The 20,123-nt window shown below is 37.7% G+C and overlaps 1 protein-coding gene and 2 non-coding genes across 3 annotated transcripts in view; 2 read left to right on the top strand and 1 right to left on the bottom strand.

Moving 5' to 3' along the window:
* The window catches only part of EPHA6 (EPH receptor A6), a 1,036,017-nt gene that overhangs the window by 613,760 nt on the left and 402,134 nt on the right, over positions 1-20,123 (top strand). The gene's annotated exons all lie outside the window — the stretch shown is intronic.
* LOC138989426 (U6 spliceosomal RNA) lies at positions 3,666-3,771 on the bottom strand. The gene has a single exon (XR_011465729.1). It is a non-coding gene; the product is annotated as a U6 spliceosomal RNA (small nuclear RNA).
* On the top strand, positions 12,535-12,606 carry TRNAC-ACA (transfer RNA cysteine (anticodon ACA)). The gene has a single exon. It is a non-coding gene; the product is annotated as a tRNA-Cys (tRNA).

The raw sequence follows: 20,123 nt of genomic DNA on the forward strand, positions 1-20,123 counted from the left end.
GGGGAATAAAGAGCACTTATGGGAACACAAATGACATTTAGAAAAGATAAATGGACCCTTACAAAAATAGATGGCAGATATATAGTTTTGTGACAGTGTCTGTTTAGATGATTTCTTAGGGTGCTAACTTCTCTTTTCTGGTGATAGGCATCAGTCCTCTCTGGTTGCAGAACTCCTGAGGGAGGGGATTTATGACAGTTGAATTCTTCCAGGAGGCTTTGACTTTAAACAGATAAGTAGAGTTTAGAAGTTTAAAAAAAGAAACATCATAGTGCATATTCTCAAATGGACAAGATATATAAAATGTAGAGAGCAGCGCTAAGGCTAAGTCACTTAAGTCGTGTCTGACTCTTTGCGACCCTATGGACCATAGACTGCCAGGCTCCTCTGTCTGAGGAATTCTCCAGGCAAGAATACTGCAGTGGTTAACATTTCCTCCTTCATAGGATCTTCCCAAACCAGGAACTGAACCTGCGTCTCTGGCATCTCCTGATTGGCAGGCAGGTTATTTACCTCTAGCGCCACCTAGCAGAACAGTTCAAAATGTGGGAAGATGTAATTGAGATTAGGAAATTGATCTGAGCAAATTATACTCAGGTTTTTCTGAAGCATAGCTGCATGCAAGGAAACATTTCTGTGGGTATCTGGGAAACAAATCTCCAGCAAGCAGAGGTCATTTCTCAGTGGATTTATGACTCATTTCTCACTGGATTTATTATATGGGCTGATTTTTAGCCTGCTAGACCACTTCTCTTTGAAAACAGATTTGGCTTGCTTAAGAACCAGGCAAAATTAGGCAACTAACAGCTACAAAGATGTGCCAAAGATGGCCACAATAAAAGACAGAAATGATATGGACCTAACAGAAGCAGGAGAAATTAAGAAGAGGTGGCAGGAATACACAGAAGAACTATACAAAAAAGATCTGCATGACTCAGATAATCACAATGGTGTGATCACTCACCTAGAGCCAGACACCCTAGAATGTGAAGTCAAGTGGGCCGTAGGAAGCATCACTATGAACAAATCTAGTGGAGGTGATGGAATTCCAGTTGAGCTATTTCAAATCCTAAAAGATGATGCTGTGAAAGTGCTGTACTCAATATGCCAGTGAATTTGGAAAACTCAGCAGTGGCCAAAGGACTAGAAAAGGTCACTGCAGTCCCAAAGAAAGGCAATGCCAAAGAATGCTCAAACTATTGCACAATTACACTCATCTCACACGCTAACAAAGTAATGCTCAAAATTCTCCAAGCCAGGCTTCAATGGTTCACAAACTCTGAACTTCCAGATGTTCAAGCTGGATTTAGAAAAGTCAAAGGAACCAGATGTCAAATTGCCAACATCCATTGGATCATTGAAAAAGCAAGAGAGTTCCAGAAAAACATCTATTTCTGCCTTATTGACTATGCCAAAGCCTTTGACTGTGTGGATCACAACAAACTGTGGAAAATTCTGAAAGAGATGGGAATACCAGACCACCTGACCTGCCTCTTGAGAAATCTGTATGCAGGTCAGGAAGCAATAGTTAGAACTGGACATGGAACAACAGACTGGTTCCAAATTGGGAAAGGAGTACGTCAATGCTATATTTTGTTACCCTGTTTATTTAACTTATATGCAGATTACATCATGTGAAATGCCAGGCTGGATGAAGCACAAGCTGGAATCAAGATTGCCGGGAGAAATATCAATAACTTCAGATATGCAGATAACACCACACTTATGGCAGAAAGCAAAGAAGAACTAAAGAGCCTCTTGATGAAAGTGAAAGAGGAGAGTGGAAAAGTGGCTTAGAACTCAATATTCAAAAAACTAAGGTCATGGCATCCGGTCCCATCACTTCATGGCAAATAGATGGGGAAACAGTGGAAACAGTGTCAGACTTTATTTTCCTGGGCTCCAAAATCACTGCAGATGGTGATAGCAGCCATGAAATTAAAAGACGCTTACTCCTTGGAAGAAAAGTTATGACCAATCTAGACAGCATATTCAAAAGCAGAGATATTACTTTGCCAAAAAAGGTCCATCTAGTCAAGGCTATGGTTTTTCCAGTAGTCATGTATGGATGTGAGAGTTGGACTGTGAAGAAAGCTGAGCGCCGAAGAATTGATGCTTTTGAACTGTGGTGTTGGAGAAGACTCTTGTGTGTCCCTTGGACTGCAAGGAGACCCAACCAGTCCATTCTGAAGGAGATCAGCCCCGGGATTTCTTTGGAAGGAATGATGCTAAAGCTGAAACTCCAGTACTTTGGCCACCTCAGGCGAAGAGTTGACTTATTGGAAAAGACTCTGATGCTGGGAGGGGTTGGGAACAGGAGAAGAAGGGGACAACAAAGGATGAGATGGCTGGATGGCATCACCAACTCGATAGACATGAGTTTAAGTGAACTTGGGGAGTTGGTGATGGACAGGGAGGCCTGGCGTGCTGCAATTCATGGGGTCACAAAGAGTCAGACACAACTGAGCGACTGAACTTAACTGAACTGAACTGAAAATCACTACAGACGGTGACTGCAGCATTGAAATTAAAAGATGCTTACTCCTTGGAAGAAAAGGTATGACCAACCTAGACAGCATATTAAAAAGCAGAGACATTGCCAACAAAGGTCCATCTAGTCAAAGCTTTGGTTTTTTCAGTAGTCATGTTTGGATGTGAGAGTTGGACTATAAAGAAAACTGACCACCAAAGAATTGATGCTTTTGAACTGTGATGTTGGAGAATACTCTTGAGAATCACTTAGACAGCAAGAAGATCCAACCAGTCCATCCTAAAGGAAATCAGTACTGAATATTCATTGGAAGGACTGAGGCTGAAGCTGAAAGTCCAGTACTTTGGCCACCTGATGTGAAAAACTGACTCAATTTGAAAAGACCCTGATGCTGGGAAAGATTGAAGGTGGGAGAAGAAGGGGACAACAGAGGATGTGATCTCTAGATGGTATCACTGATTCAATGGATGTAAATTTGAGTATGCTCTGGGAGTTGGTGATGGACAGGGCAGCCTAGTGTGCGGCAGTGCCTGGGATCGCAAAGAGTCGCACACATCTGAGTGACTGAACTGAACTGAGCTGAACAGCTACAAATACAAATCAAAAACATATGTATCAAATTAATAGATATGTAGTTTTAAAAATTCCCATTATTGAAGTTTGTCTTTTTTTAATTTTATTTTTTAATTGGAGTATAACTGCTTTACAATGTTGTGTTAGTTTCTGCTGTATAACAATGTGAATCAGCTATAATTATACATATATTCCCTCCTTCTAGAGCCTGCCACACACTCCTTCCTCCACTCACCCCCTCTAGGTCATCGCAGAGCACAGAGCTGAGCTCCCTGTGCTAGACAGCAGGCTCCCACTAGCTGTAAGTTTTACACAGTGTAGTATATATATGTCAGTGCTACTCTCTCAACTCATCCCACCCGTTCTTTCCTTCCTGTGCCCACAAGTCTGTTCTCTACATCTTTGTCTTTATTCCTGCCGTGCATATAGGTTCATCAGTAGGATTTTTCTCAATTCCATATATACACATTAATATGCAATATTTGTTTTTTATCCTTCTGGCTTACTTTTCTATATGACTGTCTTAAGTTCAACTATATAATTACAAATGACTCATTTTTTTTTCTTTTTAGGAATATTCCAAAAATATGAGTAATATTCCAAAAATATGGAACACTTTATGAATTTTCCTTTACCCTTGCACAGGGACCATGCTCATCTTCTCTGTATCCTTCTAGTTTTAGTATGTGTGCTGCTGGAGCAAGCACAAAATTGATCTCTTACATCAAAGTCAGAAAACCATGAAAACAATTATAGTAAATGACATAATTCTAAAACTATTAAGGACAGAAGTACATATATTCAAGGCAACACTCCAAACACTTAAATATTTCACAGCTTAGGCATTATCCAGATTGAAGGGTGCTGGCTGTAAACCATTGTGATGGCCATGATATTGTGTACCAACTAAAATACCATCATTACAGATCCATTTCCTTGTTTTCCTGTCACTTTACTTAAAATAACCTAATACAACTTGAATATTCAGAAATTATGTGTTGCTAAATTCCAATTTTAGTTTTTAAAATTAATATTATATTTTATGCATTTTCATGTATATTGTATGATTAATTATGTTAGTATTAAGAAAACAAATACTACTTGGTTGTATGAACTCACCGTGCAAATGTGTAGACTAAAAAAAATTTTTTATCTACATATTGTTTCCCTTAGAAATAGAATTTAGGAAAAAAAACACAATTATTTAACACATCATGTTGCATTTTAAAGAAATATAAAAGTGTGACTATGATTTATATTATTGATAATGAATTATACTACTTAGATCATTTTTAGCTTTAACAATCTTTGAAATCCTATTAACTTCTTTAATAAATTTGGAGCAATGCCATTTGGCTTGTTAACAAACGAGTCACAAATGTCAGTGACTATAAATAAAATAAAAGTGTAACATATGCACTAACTACTTTTGAAGCTACTATGAGAACATGAAGTAGAAATTATGAGCCAGCAGCCAATAGGAGAAAACACAAGCTTTTTTGTACATGCAGTCATGATTTGTAAACAACAATTAATAACTATAGAAAATGAGAGCAAACCACAGAGCTCAACCAGGTGTTATTTTATGCAAGTGATTTACTCTGCTATTTGATCAATGATAAGAACAAAATCACCCATATCCTCAGGAAGCCATGAATGTTTCAAGGCAGCTGTGATAGCACCTGGATACTTGTCCTACGCAAAGACTATCTCCATCAAGGAAGAATCAAGATTTATTCCTCTTGGCTTGAACCAGAAACAAGGCCAATAAATCTGTTGTTGCATTGCATTATTTCTTTAATGAGAGAACAAAGGCAGTTTTACAGTCCTATTTATGGTAAATTATCAGGAATACACTTGCATCTTCTTGAATCTGTGTGACAGGATCATCCAACATCCCCCCAAGTGGGCAGCAGCATGAGTGCTTTCTTCTGCCTTTCTATACTCTCTATAAAAGCATGCACACACACACACATACACGATCACATTCATGCACACTCACATGTATACACACACACACATTCACATACTCTCACGCACTCATACACACATGTGCGCACACACAACTCATACAGATTTACATGTACACACGCACATGCACACTGTTCAGTTCAGTTCAGTTCAGGTGCTCAGTCGTGTCCAACTCTTTGCGACCCCATGAATTGCAGCACGCCAGTCCTCCCTGTCCATCACCAACCCCCGGAGTTCACTCAAACTCACGTCCATCGAGTCGGTGATGCCATCCAGCCATCTCATCCTCTATCGTCCTCTTCTCCTCCTGCCCCCAATCCCTCCCAGCATCAGAGTCTTTTCCAATGAGTCAACTCTTCACATGAGGTGGCCAAAGTACTAGAGTTTCAGCTTTAACATCATTCCTTCCAAAGAAATCCCAGGGCTGATCTCCTTCAGAGTGGACTGGTTGGATCTCCTTGCAGTCCAAGGGGACTCTCAAGAGTCTTCTCCAACACCACAGTTCAAAAGCATCAATTCTTCGGCGCTCAGCTTTCTTCACAGTCCAACTCTCACATCCATACATGACCACAGGAAAAACCATAGCCTTGACTAGACAGACGTATGTTGGCAAAGTAGTGTCTCTGCTTTTGAATATGCTATCTAGGTTGGTCATAACTTTTCTTCCAAGCAGTAAGCGTCTTTTAATTTCATGGCTGAGTCACCATCTGCAGTGATTTTGGAGCCCCAATAAATAAAGTCTGACACTGTTTCCACTCGTTCCCCATCCATTTCCCATGAAGGGATGGGACCAGATGCCATGATCTTCGTTTTCTGAATGTTGAGCTTTAAGCCAACTTTGGTAAGGAAGAAATTTTCTTCTCCCTTCTAGGTTCTTCTGGCTGATCTAAAAATAAAATTGACCTGAGACAGACTGACAGGAAAAACCAAATAAAAGTTTGATAAAATGTATTAATGAGAGAGGGGCTTCTCTGGGGGTTCAGTGATAAAGAATCTGCCTGCAATGCAGGACACCCAGGTTCAATCCCTGGGTCAGGAAGATCCCATGGACTAGGAAATACTCCAGTATTCTTGCCTGGAGAATCCCATAGGCAGAGGAAAAGCCCAGGAAATCTGAGTAACTCCCCCCAAAAATGATTGAAACCTTCACCGTAAACACCATTGTCAGCTAAATATTCATACAAAAGAGTATGCTGGAGTAGTGATTTGGGATTCCAAAAGGAAAAAAGGCAATTCACAGGAAAGCATTTATTTGTTGTGCCATACAGAGACAATGGGGCACAAAGAGGTTCTTGACAAGCCTGATAAGTTTGTCCCACCACGTCCAGTCCATATTCTTTTCAGGGATCTCTGGTGATATCTGTATTAAGGAACAGAACCTTTACATAAATTCTTTAGACAGCTAAGAGGGACATGAAAAGAAAGGCTTCCTGAGTCTTCTGTTTCTTAAAAATAATCAGCCTCTTCCACTAAGCATGAAGTCCTCCAGATCCATGCATGTTGCTGGCTCAGTAATGATCTTCTTTATCCATTCATCTGGTGATGGACATTGGGTGATTTCCATAACTTGGGTTGTTTTCCTTATTGTAAATAATGCTGCTATAAAGGTTGTGTGTGTGTATTTTCAACTTAGTATTTTCCTGTTTGTTTGTTTGTTTTTTCATATATATGCCCATGAGTGGAATTGCTGGATCATATGGTAGGCTTCCCAGGCGGTGCTAGTGGTAAAGAACCAGCCTGCCAATGCAGGAGATATGAGACATGGGTTCGATCCCTGGGTCAGGAAGATCCCCTGGAGGAGGGCATGGCAACCCATTCCAGTATTCTTGCCTGGAGAATCCCATGGAAGGAGGAGCCTGATGGACTACAGTGCATAGGGCCATAGAGTTGGGCACAATAGAAGCAACTTAGCATACACACATGTACTCATGACAATTCTGTCTTCAATTTTTTGAGAAACCTGCACACTGTTTTTCATAGTGGCCACACCAATTTACATTCCCCCAACAGTGTAGAGGAATTTGCTTTTCTACACATCCTCGCCATTATTTATTTGTATTTTCTTGGATGTTAGCCTTTCTGACATGTATGAGGTGGTGTCTCATTGTGGTTTTGATTTACATTTCTCTAATAATTAGTGATGTTGAGCATCTTTTCATGTGCCTTTTACCTATCTATACATCTTCTTTCTAGAGAAGGGAATGGCTGGCTATCCACTCCAGTTCTTGCCTGGAGAATTCTATGGACAAAGGAGCCTGACAGACTATAGTCTGTGGGGTCATAAAGAGTCAGATATGTCTTCTCTGGAAAAACATCTATTCAGGTTTTCTGTGTTCAGTCATTCAGTCTTGTCTGACTCTGCAACCCCATGGACTACAGCCCACCAGGCTCCTCTCTCCATGGGATTTTCCCTGGCAAAAATACTGGAGTGGGTTGCCATTTCCTCCTCCAGGGATCAAAACTGCATCTCCTGCATTGCAGGCCGCTTCTTTAATGATGAGCCATTGGAGAAACCTATTCAGGTCTATGTGTGTGTGTTAAGTAGCTTCAGGTATGTCCAACTCTTTGCATCTGTATGGACTGTAGGCTCCTCTGTCCATGGGATCCTCCAGGCAAGAATACTGAGTGGGTTGCCATGCCCTCATCCAAGGGATCTTCCTGACCCAGGGATGGCATTTCTTATATCTCCTGCTTTGGCAGATGGGTTCTTTGCCTCTAGCACCACCTGGGAAGCCCTCTTCAGGTCTACTACCTATTCTTTAATTGATAGTTTGGGTTTTTTTATATTGAAATATAGGAGCTGTTTATGTGTCTTGGATATTAAGTCCTTATCAGTGGTATTATTTGCAAATATTTTCTCCTATTCAGTGGGTTGTCTTTCCTTTTGTCAATGATTTCCTTTGCTTATAAAAGCTGTTAAGTTAAATTAGAGCCCATTTGTTTATTTTTCTTTTTATTTCTTTTGCCTTAGAAGACAGATCAAAGCAGTATTGCTGCAATCTATGTCAAAAAGTGTTCTTCTTATGTTCTTTTCTGGGATTGTTATTGTTTCAGGTCTTACATTTAGGTCTTTAATCCATTATAAGTTTATTTCTGTATATAGTGTGAGGAAATAGTCTAATCTCATTCCTTTACTTGTAGCTGTCCAACTTTCCCAGCACCACTTACTGAAGAGACTCTTTTTACTTCGTTGTATATTCTTGCCTCCTTTGTCATAGATTAATTGACCACAGGCACATGGATTTATTTCTGAGCTCTCTAGTGAGATAATCAGACAGAGTAAAATAAATATTCTTTGTTATCACTTACATGTGGAATCTTAAAAAAAAAAGATAATACAAATGAATGAATGTGTATAACTGTAGATCAAATAAAAAAAGAAAGCACAGCCTAAAAGCTGAGCATTATGTTTTGTTTGGCAGACACTCTTAAGACTTTGAGCCCAGGAAAAATCATCTCAAATAACACTGAGACTGCTCAGAAGAGGATTGGGGAAAGCCGGGATATATGGGAGTTTTTGCAACTAAATCAGGTAGTCAGACCATTAAAAGACTACTGTTAATGAAAGAAAACCAGGTTTCTAAAGGAATTTAGCACTTTTCTGTGTATGGACAGATGCAAGAGTCTGGACTCACTGAAACCATTCCTTTGATATGCCCTCAGCTCTCTGGGGCCAGTATCCTGAGTTTTCTCAGGTGCACAGTTGGGATGGCTGCAGCAGCTGACTGCTAGATGGGCTTGGCAGTGGGCAGCCCGCAGCCCATTTGTCTCCATCCTGAGTTCCCTCAGGGCTCAGGGCTCACCTTCTGGGCAGCTTTAATGTAATGACTTGATGGCTGCAGCATCCTTTGTTTACTGATATGGCAGACAACATTTTAGCCATGATAAAAAAAACCAGAAACTGACTCACAGATACAGAGAACAAACTAGTGGTTACCAGTGGGGAGAGGGAAGTGGGATGAAGGACAACATAAGCATATGGGATTAAGAGATTAAAACTACCATGTATACAATAGGCAGCAAGGGTATATTGTATAGTGGAGGAAAATATAGCGATTATTTCATAATAACATTAAATGAAGTACAATCTATAAAAATATTGAAACTAATATATTAGTCTTTTTAGGTCTTCTGCCCATTCTTTAATCAGGTTGCTTAGTTTTAAATCAACTATACTTCTATTAAAAAATTAATAACCAACCTAAATTAATTCTTAAGACAAAGAAATACATTTAGGTTTGCAAATTTTGCTTCTGTACAGCAAATATATGCTTATACAAAATTATGAATATAATTTTCACTCCCCAAAAATAATAGAGAATAAAAAATCAAAAACAGCTTTTTTAACATTGCACAGCTAGATTATATAGACTTATAGAACTTAACATTACAACCTATAAAAATCTATGGGATCCAGCAGACTTTTACTGACCAAAAGATGTTAAACTGTGGTGAGGAAAATTGAGAGCTCAGTTCAGAAGTTAGAACAGGTATTGGAATGATGAAAATGGGGTTAGAATTAGTGAAAAGGCAATTGATACTGCGAGTACTCAAAATCAGTAGTCAAATAACTCAGAATATTTGGGCCTTTGTTTTATTCCTCAGTCCATATACATTTTTCAGTTGAGATCGTGAAATAATGGGCTTCCCAGGTGGTTTAATGTAAAGAATCCACCTGAAATGCAGGAGACACAGAAGACATGGATTTGATCCCTGAGTTGGGAAGATTCCCTGGAGATGGCATGGCAGCCTAGAGGAAATGGCAACCCACTCCAGTATTCTTGTCTAGAGAATCCCATGATCAGAGGAGACTGGCAGGCTCTAGTCCATGGGGTTGCAAGGAGTTGGAAATGACTGAATGACTGAGCACATTAGTATTCTTATATGTTATTATTATTTTCTTACATTAATTCTACTCTTATAGAATGATGGTTATATACATGGTGTATGTAAATTAATTAGTGTTTGCATGGTACCATAATGGATATATAAAACAAAACCTCAGAGGCCAGGGCAATTGTCGAATAAGCCTTGAAATGAGATTTAAACAAGTTCTGAATAAAGGACATATTTACATGCAAAGTTTCTAATGTCTTTGTGTGTCACTGTACCAGGTCCTGTGGGAGCTTTAGATCTTGAAATGTGGCACAGTGACATGGTCCCTAAGGAACAGTCTTAGTCTGGAGTCTACTTCTTATCTCTTATGTACCTGCTGTTTCCAGTCTGATCCACATTTCTCAACTTGAAAATGAAAATAGTTGTACTTACAAAGTTTCAGTATATTTTAAAGGTGATTTAATGTATGTGAAAAGCATGGGAAGTTGAAAAGTGAACTACAATATATTATTATTTATTCTATAAAAGGGCTTGCAAGAGCTTACGATAGAGGCAGACAATTGCTAGTATCATGTGGAATAGACAATAAATGTTTTAGGAATTCAGACATCAAAATCAATTTCATTTGCAGTGATCAAAGAAGTCTTAAACAAGTCTGGGTTCTGTCTTAAGGGAAAAAATGGAAATCGTTGCTATTTTATCTTATGAATAGAAGTCCGTATATGTGAATCTCTCTTCTAAAATTCCCAAGTTTATCCATGGGTTGTTTCACAGTCAAAATGTGACTGAAATTTTCTGGTTTGTTTATGCACTTTAGGGGTCCAACAGCATAGAAAAGGATCTTCTCTTTTTCCTTCTTGAAACATCTAATAAGCAAATCCATAATACTTTTGAGACTAATTTTCACAAAACTTCTTCATTTGAAATACTTTTGAAGCCAGTGGCTTTTAGCTAGCTTTGTCTGCAATTTTGTATAATCACATAAACTCAAGGATGACAGAAATATATAGCAAGACTAAAATTTAGTAACTCTTCCATAAGCTACATGTGTTACTTCATAGTCATACCTTATAAATATATTCATATTTAGCTTCAACTTTTTGAATTTATTAAAATTTTGAATTATATTTTTGAAAAAGTCTTCAGAATATCACATAAGCTAAGACTGAGATTATTTAGGCTCTTTGAGATCATATTCCTTTTAAATCAGATTTTTAAATTATGGGTAATATAATAATTTGTCAATGTAATTTCAAAATCAGAAACTATTGGACAATTATTAGGTTTATTTCTGTTTTGCTCTTGTTAACTTCTAGTTTTCTAAGTGAGCATGGTAAACAACTATTAGTAATTTAACCCTGTTATAGTTGATATATAATGTATGTGTGTGGGTATGTATGGAGAAGGCAATGGCACCCCACTCCAGTACTCTTGCCTGGAAAATCCCATGGACGGAGGAGCCTGGTAGGCTGCAGTCCATGGGGTCGCTAAGAGTCGGACACGACTGAGCGACTTCACTTTGACTTTTCACTTTCATGCATTGGAGGAGGAAATGGCAACCCACTCCAGTGTTCTTGCCTGGAAAATCTCAGGGACGGGGGAGCCTGGTGGGCTGCCGTCTATGGGGTCGTGCAGAGTCGGACACGACTGAAGCAACTTAGCAGCAGCAGCAGTGGGTATGTATGTGTTTTTAGAGAACCCACAGTTCAGTTTTATCCAGGTCAAAGAAAAGAGAAAGTTTTGATCACACTGGAAGAAACTCAACTAGAGGTTTGGAATCAGTACTAAAACAACAGGTGCAATGAGGACAGTATCCTCCAAGTACAGTTGATTCACTGCTACATTTGTCTATTTGTCTAATAGTAACAATTATAAACAGAGTAGCACAAGTAGTATTTGGAAAAGCCCTTTCAGTATTACAGTGTCAGGCATAATATTTCACTTGTCTTCTCACCACTGGTTCTCTTTGCCTTCCTGGGCTGCTGCTTCTTCAGTAAAGTCATTTTTGCTATTGAATGTCTTGAGAATCTCCTCATGAGTTTTCCTCTTGATTATGCTGGCCACACTCTTACATGTATAATATCAAGCAAATCTATGATGTTTAAATAGTCTACAGTCATAGTAAGTTTAAAAAAATTTTCCTTGGGAAACTTTCAGGTATTATGTGTCCCAGACAGGGATACCATCCCTTTGATTTTCTTTGTTCTCATCATCCTCAGGAGGAGGGTCATCCCTGTGGGTGTTTATACCACTGAATAACATTTTTAAATTTTTTAAAAGAATATTGCTGAATTATGATTTTGAGAGGAACTGGCCGTCATCTAATTCATGATCAATTCCAAATCTTCCAAAATAGTCTTGACAGCTACATGACTTATCAATGGTTACACAATAGTTTCCTGGGTTGTAGAGATCCCCTGGAGGAGGAAATGGTAATCTACTCCAGTATTCTTGTCTGGGAAATCCTATGGAAAGAGGAGCCTGGTAGATGACAGTCCATGGGGTCATGAAGAGTCAGACATGACTTAGCGACTAAACAGCAACAGCAACATACAATAGTTATATAGTTTAGTTACATGGTTTGTGGGCATTTACTATTTTAGAAATATTTTGAATCACACCATGTATATTGTTTTGCATAGTGCTTTTGTGACTTTTTGACTTCCCTGGTGGCTCAGATGGTAAAGCGTCTGCCTACAATGCGGGAGACCCAGGTTCAATTCCTGGGTTGGGAAGATCTCCTGGAGAAGGAAATGGCAACCCACTCCAGTATCCTTCCCTGGAAAAATCTCATGGATGATAGAATCTGGTAGGCTACAATCCATGGAGTCGCAAAGAGTTGGACACGACTGAGCAACTTCACTTTCACTTTTCACTTTTGTGACTTTAAATATTATGCTTATTCCCAGATGCCTGTATATCTAGATCATTTTTAAACAGCTTGATTGAAATCTATTGTATGGATTTCTTTTAAGACTCTGAACCTTTTTTCAGTTCAGTTCAGTTCAGTCTCTCAGTTGTGTCTGCTTCTTTGCGACCCAATGAACCACAACACGCCAGGCGTCCCGTCCATCACCAACTCCCAGAGTCCACCCAAACCCATGTCCATTGAGTCTGTGATGCCATCCAACCATCTCATCCTCTGTCATCCCCTTCTCCTCCTGCCCTCAATCTTTCCCAGAATCAAGGTCTTATCCAATGAGTAAGCTCTTTGCATCAGGGGGCCAAAGTATTGGAGTTTCAGCTTCCATATCAGTCCTTCAAATGAATACTCAGGACTGATCTCCTTTAGGATGGACTGGTTGGATCTCCTTGCAGTCCAAGGGACTCTCAAGAGTCTTCTCCAACACCACACTTCAAAAGCATCAATTCTTCTGCACTCAGCCCTCTTTACAGTCCATTTCTCACATCCATACATGATCACTGGAGAAACCATAGCCTTGACTAGACAGACCTTTGTCGGCAAAGTAATGTCTCTGCTTTTTAATATACTGTCTAGGTTGGTCATAACTTTCCTTACAAGGAGTAAGCGCCTTTTAATTCCTTGGCTGCAGTCACCATCTTCAGTGATTTTGGAGTCCAGAAAAATAAAAAGTCAGCCACTGTTTCCACTGTTTCCCCATCTATTTCCCATGAAGTGATGGGACTGGATGCCATGATCTTAGTTTTCTGAATATTGAGCTTTAAGCCAACATTTTCACTTTTATCTTTCACTTTCATCAAGAGGGTCTTTAGTTCTTCTTCACTTTCTGGCATAAGGGTGGTGTCATCTGCATATCTGAGGTTATTGATATTTCTCCTGGCAATCTTGATTCCAGCTTGTGTTTCCTCCAGCCCAGCATTTTTCATGATGTACTCTGCATATAAGTTGAATAAGCAGGGTGACAATATACGGCCTTGACATTCTCCTTTTCCTATTTGGAACCAGTCTGTTGTTCCATGTCCAGTTCTAACTGTTGCTTCCTGACCTGTATACAGGTTTCTCAAGAGGCAGGTCAGGTGGTCTGGTATACCCATCTCTTTCAGAATTTCTCACAGTTTATTGTGGTCCACACAGTCAAAGGCTTTGGCATAGTCAGTAAACCAGACATAGATGTTTTCCTGGAATTCTCTTGCTTTTTCCATGATCCAGCGGATGCTGGCAATTTGATCTCTGGTTCCTCTGCCTTTTCTAAAACCAGCTTGAACATCTGGAAGTTCACGGTTCATATAATGTTGAAGCCTAGCTTGGAAAATTTTGAGCATTACTTTACTAGCATGTGAGATGAGTGCAATTGTGCAGTAGGTTGAGCTTTCTTTGGCATTGCCTTTCTTTGGGTTTGGAATGAAAACTGACCTTTTCCAGTCCTATGGCCACTGCTGAGTTTTCCAAATTGCTGGCATATTGAGTGCAGCACTTTCACAGCATCATCTTCCAGGATTTGAAATAGCTCCACTGGAATTTCATCACCTCCACTAGCTTTGTTCAAAATGATGCTTTCTAAGGCCCACTTGACTTCACATTCCAGGATGTCTGGCTCTAGGTGAGTGATCACACCATCATGATTATCTTGGTCATGAAGATCTTTTTTGTACAGTTCTTCTATGTAGTCTTGCCACTTCTTAATATCTTCTGCTTCTGTAGGTCCCTACCATTTCTGTCCTTTACTGAGCCCATCTTTGCATGAAACGTTCCCTTGGTATCTCTAATTTTCTTGAAGAGATCTCTAGTCTTTCTCATTCTATTGTTTTCCTCTATTTCTTTGTATTGATCACTGAAGAAGGCGTTCTTATCTCTCCTTGCTATTCTTTGAAACTCTGCATTCAAATGCATATATCTTTCCTTTTCTTCTTTGCTTTCTGCTTCCCTTCTTTTCACAGCTATTTGTAAGGCCTTCTCATACAGGCATTGTAGTAATAGAATGTGAAAGTAAAACTTTATTCATCATATTATTTTAAAATTATATTTTTGCAAGCTTTTTCACTTAGCTGCTTTCCACAATATATGTTAAAATGATTTTAGTCATTTACTATAGATGACTTTCCTGGTCATTTTAATAGAATTTTTCTTGTTTATGATAATATTTAAGTTGGCTGACTTTTTCCTATCCTGGAACATGATGCAGAATTTTTGATGTATTGACTGAGGCCCAGAAGTTACCAATCATATTCAAATATAACTAGGATATTATATTTTAAATCTATTTATTTTACAGTTTAATTCTTTACAGTTTAAATGATAACTACTTTTGCCTAGAAACATTACTGAAAACCAATTCTTAATTTTAATATAGTGAAATATTATGAATTGGAAAATATGTGGAGTTAAGATGAAAAGGGCTTCCCTTATAGCTAAGTCAGTAAAGAATCTACCTGCAATGCAGGGGACCCAAGTTTGACCCCTGGGTTGGGAAGATCCTCTGGAGAAGGAAATGCAAGCCACTCCAGTATTCTTTCCTAGAGAATCCCATGGACAGAGTTTCCTGGAGGGATACAGTCCATGGGTTCACAAAAGTCAGACACTTCTTAGCAACCAAACCACCAAGATGAGATGTGACAAATTATTGATTTTTCTTTAGGGCCAGGTGAACTTTCTGAGATTTGGGTGGATACTATATGTTAACTTCCTAAAAAATAATGGTACAACACATATTTTTACTGATAGTTGACAAGTAATGATAAGGTCAACAGAATATCAGACTGGTCTAATTTGAGGATATTTTTTACCTTTATATTTCAAAGAAACTGCATTATAGAGCATCTGTTAAAACAGTTTCCCACATGCTTCTGAAATGATATAGTAGTTAGTAGAGGTATATGGTGTTAATTACTGAAAACAGCAGCCTCACAATATACTGAACAGTGAGCAGAGTAAATTAGCCAGTCATAAAGCTAATAAAATAGAAATTAAAAAGGCCAGGTTATGCTGAAAATAAATTTAAAGATGATGCTTCTGATTTTATTCTGTATATTTAAGAGCTGATAGTGCCGTGTCATTTTGACCCATCATTAATAGTGATGTTTCATTGTGTGCTCCGCAGGTAGTGCAAGTTTTTTGGGCCAATATATCCACATATTTTTCACTAACATATTTTTAAGCCACCTACCAGCTTCATATTTGCATGGCAGGAAGAATTTGAAAGACTGTGCAAGCTTTGTGTTGAACGATGTTAATTTTTCCCTTGGGAAAAACTCTTGAAATTCAAGGCTATATACTTTTTTTAAAATAGACAAATAAATTCTGAGGAAAAACTAGAAAAAAAAATTTGTCCTATATCACCTGTAACTTAAGATGGTAACAATCAGAAAGAGGAAGATCCCAGCCTTTTCTAGTAAGTAACATAGAAAAAGAGAACCCTGACATTGTATATTAAATAAGGAAAATCTATAGGATCAGAGTATCCAAAATATTTTTCAAAGGATCAGATCAAATAGTTTTTGAAAGTAATATAGTAGATGAGTTAGGTATTAAATAGATGACTTTTTTATTAATCTATTTTTTATTGAAAGACAATTGCTTTACAGAATTTTCTTATTTTCTGTCAAACCTCAACATGAATCAGCCATAGGTACACATATAAACCCTCCCTTCTGAAAGTCTCTCCCATCTCCCGCCCCATCCCACCCCTCTAGATTGATCCAGAGGCCCTGTTTGAGTTTCCTGAGGCATACAGCAAATTCCCATTGACTATCTATTTTACATACAGTAATGTAAGTTTCCATGTTAGTCTTTCCATGTGTCTCACCCTCTCCTCCCCCCTCCCCATGTCCATAAGTCTATTCTCTATGTGTGTTTCTCCATTGCTGCCCTGTGAATAAATTCTTTGGTAACATTTTTCTAGATTCTGTATATATGCGTTAGAATACAATATTTACCTTTCTCTTTCTGACTTACTTCACTCTGTATAATAAGTTCTAGGTTCATCTACCTCATTAGAACACATAAAAAGGTGTTCCTTTTTATGGCTGAGTAATATTCCATTATGTACATGTACCACAACTTCTTTATCCATTTATCTGTATCCATTTATCGATAGACATCTGGATTGCTTCCGTGTTCTAGTTACTGTAAATAGTGCGTATGGTACTTGCACAAAAACATAAATACAGACCAATGGAACAAGAAATAAAGTCCAGAAATAAACCCATGCACCTCTGGGTACCTTATTTTTGACAAAGGAGGCAAGAATATACAATGGGGCAAAGACAGCCTCTTCAATAAATGGTGCTGGGAAAACTGGACAGCTACATGTAAAAGAATAGAATTAGAACACTTCCTAACACCATACACAAAGACAAACTCAAAATGGATTAAAGACCTAAATGTAAGACCAGAAACTATAAAACTCTTAGACAAAAACATAGGCAGAACACTTGATGACATAAATCAAAGCAAGATCCTCTATGACCCACCTCCTAGAGTAATAGAAATAAAAACAAAAGTAAACAAGTGGAACCTTATTAAGCTTAAAAGCTTTTCACAGCAAAAGAAACTGTAAGCTAAGTGAAAAGACAACCCTCAGAATGGGAGAAAATAGTTGCAAATGAAACAACTGACAAAGGATTAATTTTCAAAATATAAATAGATGACTTTTTAATCACTGTTTTAGAAACATACTTTTAAAAAACTTACCTACTTTCTCTACTGACTCAAATGTATTAAGGTCTGCACAGATTAATCAGTTGAACTGTTTGTTTCCTATTGTTGCACTGCAACAAATCATCACAAACTTATTGTCTCAAAAACAACCTGTATTTATCATAATACAGTTCTATATGTCAGAAATCCAACATAAGTCTTATACGGCTGTAGTGAAGGTTTCAGGAGAACTTGTTCTTTCTGTAGGCTCCAAGAAGGATGCACTCCTTCCTTTTTCCAACTTCTGCATTCCTTGGCTCACAGCCTTCTCTTGTGTAGGTATCTTCTCCTATCTCTTTTTCATGAGTGTACCTGTGATTATATTAGGCCTACCTGGATAATCCAGAGTAATCTCATCTAAGAATCCTTAATTATCAAAAACTGCAAAGTCTCTTTACCAGATATGAACATTCGCAGGTTCTGGGGATTACAATGTAGAAATATTTGGATGCCATAATTTAGCACATCACGGGTCATATGGTTGAACATACCACAGTTTTATTCTCAGGTGTAGAAAAGAGACAGAGGCTATAAAGAAAATAAAGCACCAGTTCTGCTGTATGTAAGCATAATCTGTATATTTCAAGCTCATAATCAGGTTTTGACTACACAGGGAAGTAGATAAAAATATATATTACCACTGATTACAGGAAAAATCACATGAAAAGAAAAGCACATGTAACAGATATCATTAGATAGATTATGCTATCTGACATTTTCAAAACAAGATAAAGATCAGAAATATTTTGAAGCATGTTATCAGGTTTCAAAAATGTCAATTCACATGCTAAATATCACACTTACAAAATTTCACAAGTAAGAATAGTGTATTGGGTGTGTTCTTCTTCTCTACATACACAAAAGAAACACTATTACATACTTGTGCTCTGCAGTTCTACCCACTGGCTCATTAGCAAAGAAGAGAGGAAAATCATATAGTCTTAAAAGTCTGTTCTGAGTTCTACTTTCTAATCTATATTATTTATTATATTGTTCTGAATTCACATTTCATCCTGTTGTTGATAGATGTGCCTAGAAAGAGGCACAGGGAAGCACAGAAAGGAGGGCATAAAGCAAAGACAAAATGAAAAGCACTAAAAAAGGAAATTAAGAAAGTAAAGAAAAATGGAAAGTAGAGAAAGAAGGAATAAAAAAAGAAAGAGGTTGATAGATAAGCAAAGGGAAAGAGTTCTATGCGTAGTAAAAGTCAGCACTAGCGTTAGGACTAAGGTTGAAGTTATAGGAAGCAAACAATGACTCCAGATGTTTTATCAATTAAAGATTTTTAAAAGACAATGGATAGCTTTGTGAAGTACTGTACTCTTTATATAGTACTTTGTGAGGCACTGCACTCTTTATATAGTACTTTTTGAAGTACTATGCTCTTTATATACTCTGTGAAATACTACACTGCTAAAGTAAGAAGTAGTTACTCAGCTATCAGAAATACATTGAAGTATTTTCTGCATTGGTGATAAAAGGTATTAAACTGCTTATAAGATCTGTTTGTATATTGGGATTACATTATATAACATTCACTATTAAGATTTTCACTGTCACAAACACATGTGCATAGGAGTGTTCCCTGCTCCACTCTGTCTTTTTCATCTAAACACGCACACACACTCATGCCGGTAAGCATATCACAATAAATAAACCTTCATTTACCCAGTATGCTCAATAGATGACTTAGAATTAGCAACATTTGTTTGATCTTTAGGAAAACACCTCATGACCCATGGTGTAAATCTTGATTACATGCTAAAAATAAGACATATTTGTGATAATTCACAATATAATTTGATTGAGGGCAGGAGGAGAAGGGAGTAAAAGAGGATGAGGTGGTTGGATGGCATCACAGACTTAACAAACATGAGTTTGTGAAAACTCAGGGAGATAAATAAGGATGTGGAAGCCTGATGTGCTGCAATCCATGGGGTCACAAAGAGTTGGACATGACTGAGTGACTGAACTACAGTGTAAAATTGAACAGTAGTAAATTTGAACAGTAAAATTGAACAGTAGTGTTTGATATTTTAAAATTTAAAGAAATAATCAACTCGAAGACAACAAGGATATTTGTAACATTGCCTCATTTCTACCACTTTTGAACAGGTATTTACAATACTGAATAGAATTAATTTTAAGAGAAAGTATAGCAAAAATGTTAAATTTTCCACTTCTTTTTTGACATTCTGCATTAATACCAAAATTGGCCTTCTCATTATATCATTAATGCAATTATATCAATTGCTCACTTCTCTGAGCCTCAATGTCATCATCTTATGGAGGCAATGTCTTCCCCATAGATTTATGACAATATAATAAGATAACATGCATAATATAAACATTTAATAAAAATTGATTAGCTCAATTAAGAGCAAAATACTTAACTAGAATAATTCACTGTTTCTTTAGGTATCTCCATATAAGCATAAGAAAGCAAAACTTTTCTAAGTGTGAGTAAGATCTCTTTTGTTAGAACTAACTCCCTTCATACTTTTATTTTCATTCTTTGTTACATAGTTTTTGGTAAACTACTTGAGATTCAAAAAATGTAGTAATCAAAAGGGTTTGTATGAAAAACATTTTCAAGAATGTGGTAATCTATTCACCAGTCATTTATGTTGAAGG

Source organism: Bos mutus, chromosome 1 (genome assembly GCF_027580195.1).
Source record: "Bos mutus isolate GX-2022 chromosome 1, NWIPB_WYAK_1.1, whole genome shotgun sequence".
NCBI lineage: Eukaryota > Metazoa > Chordata > Mammalia > Artiodactyla > Bovidae > Bos > Bos mutus.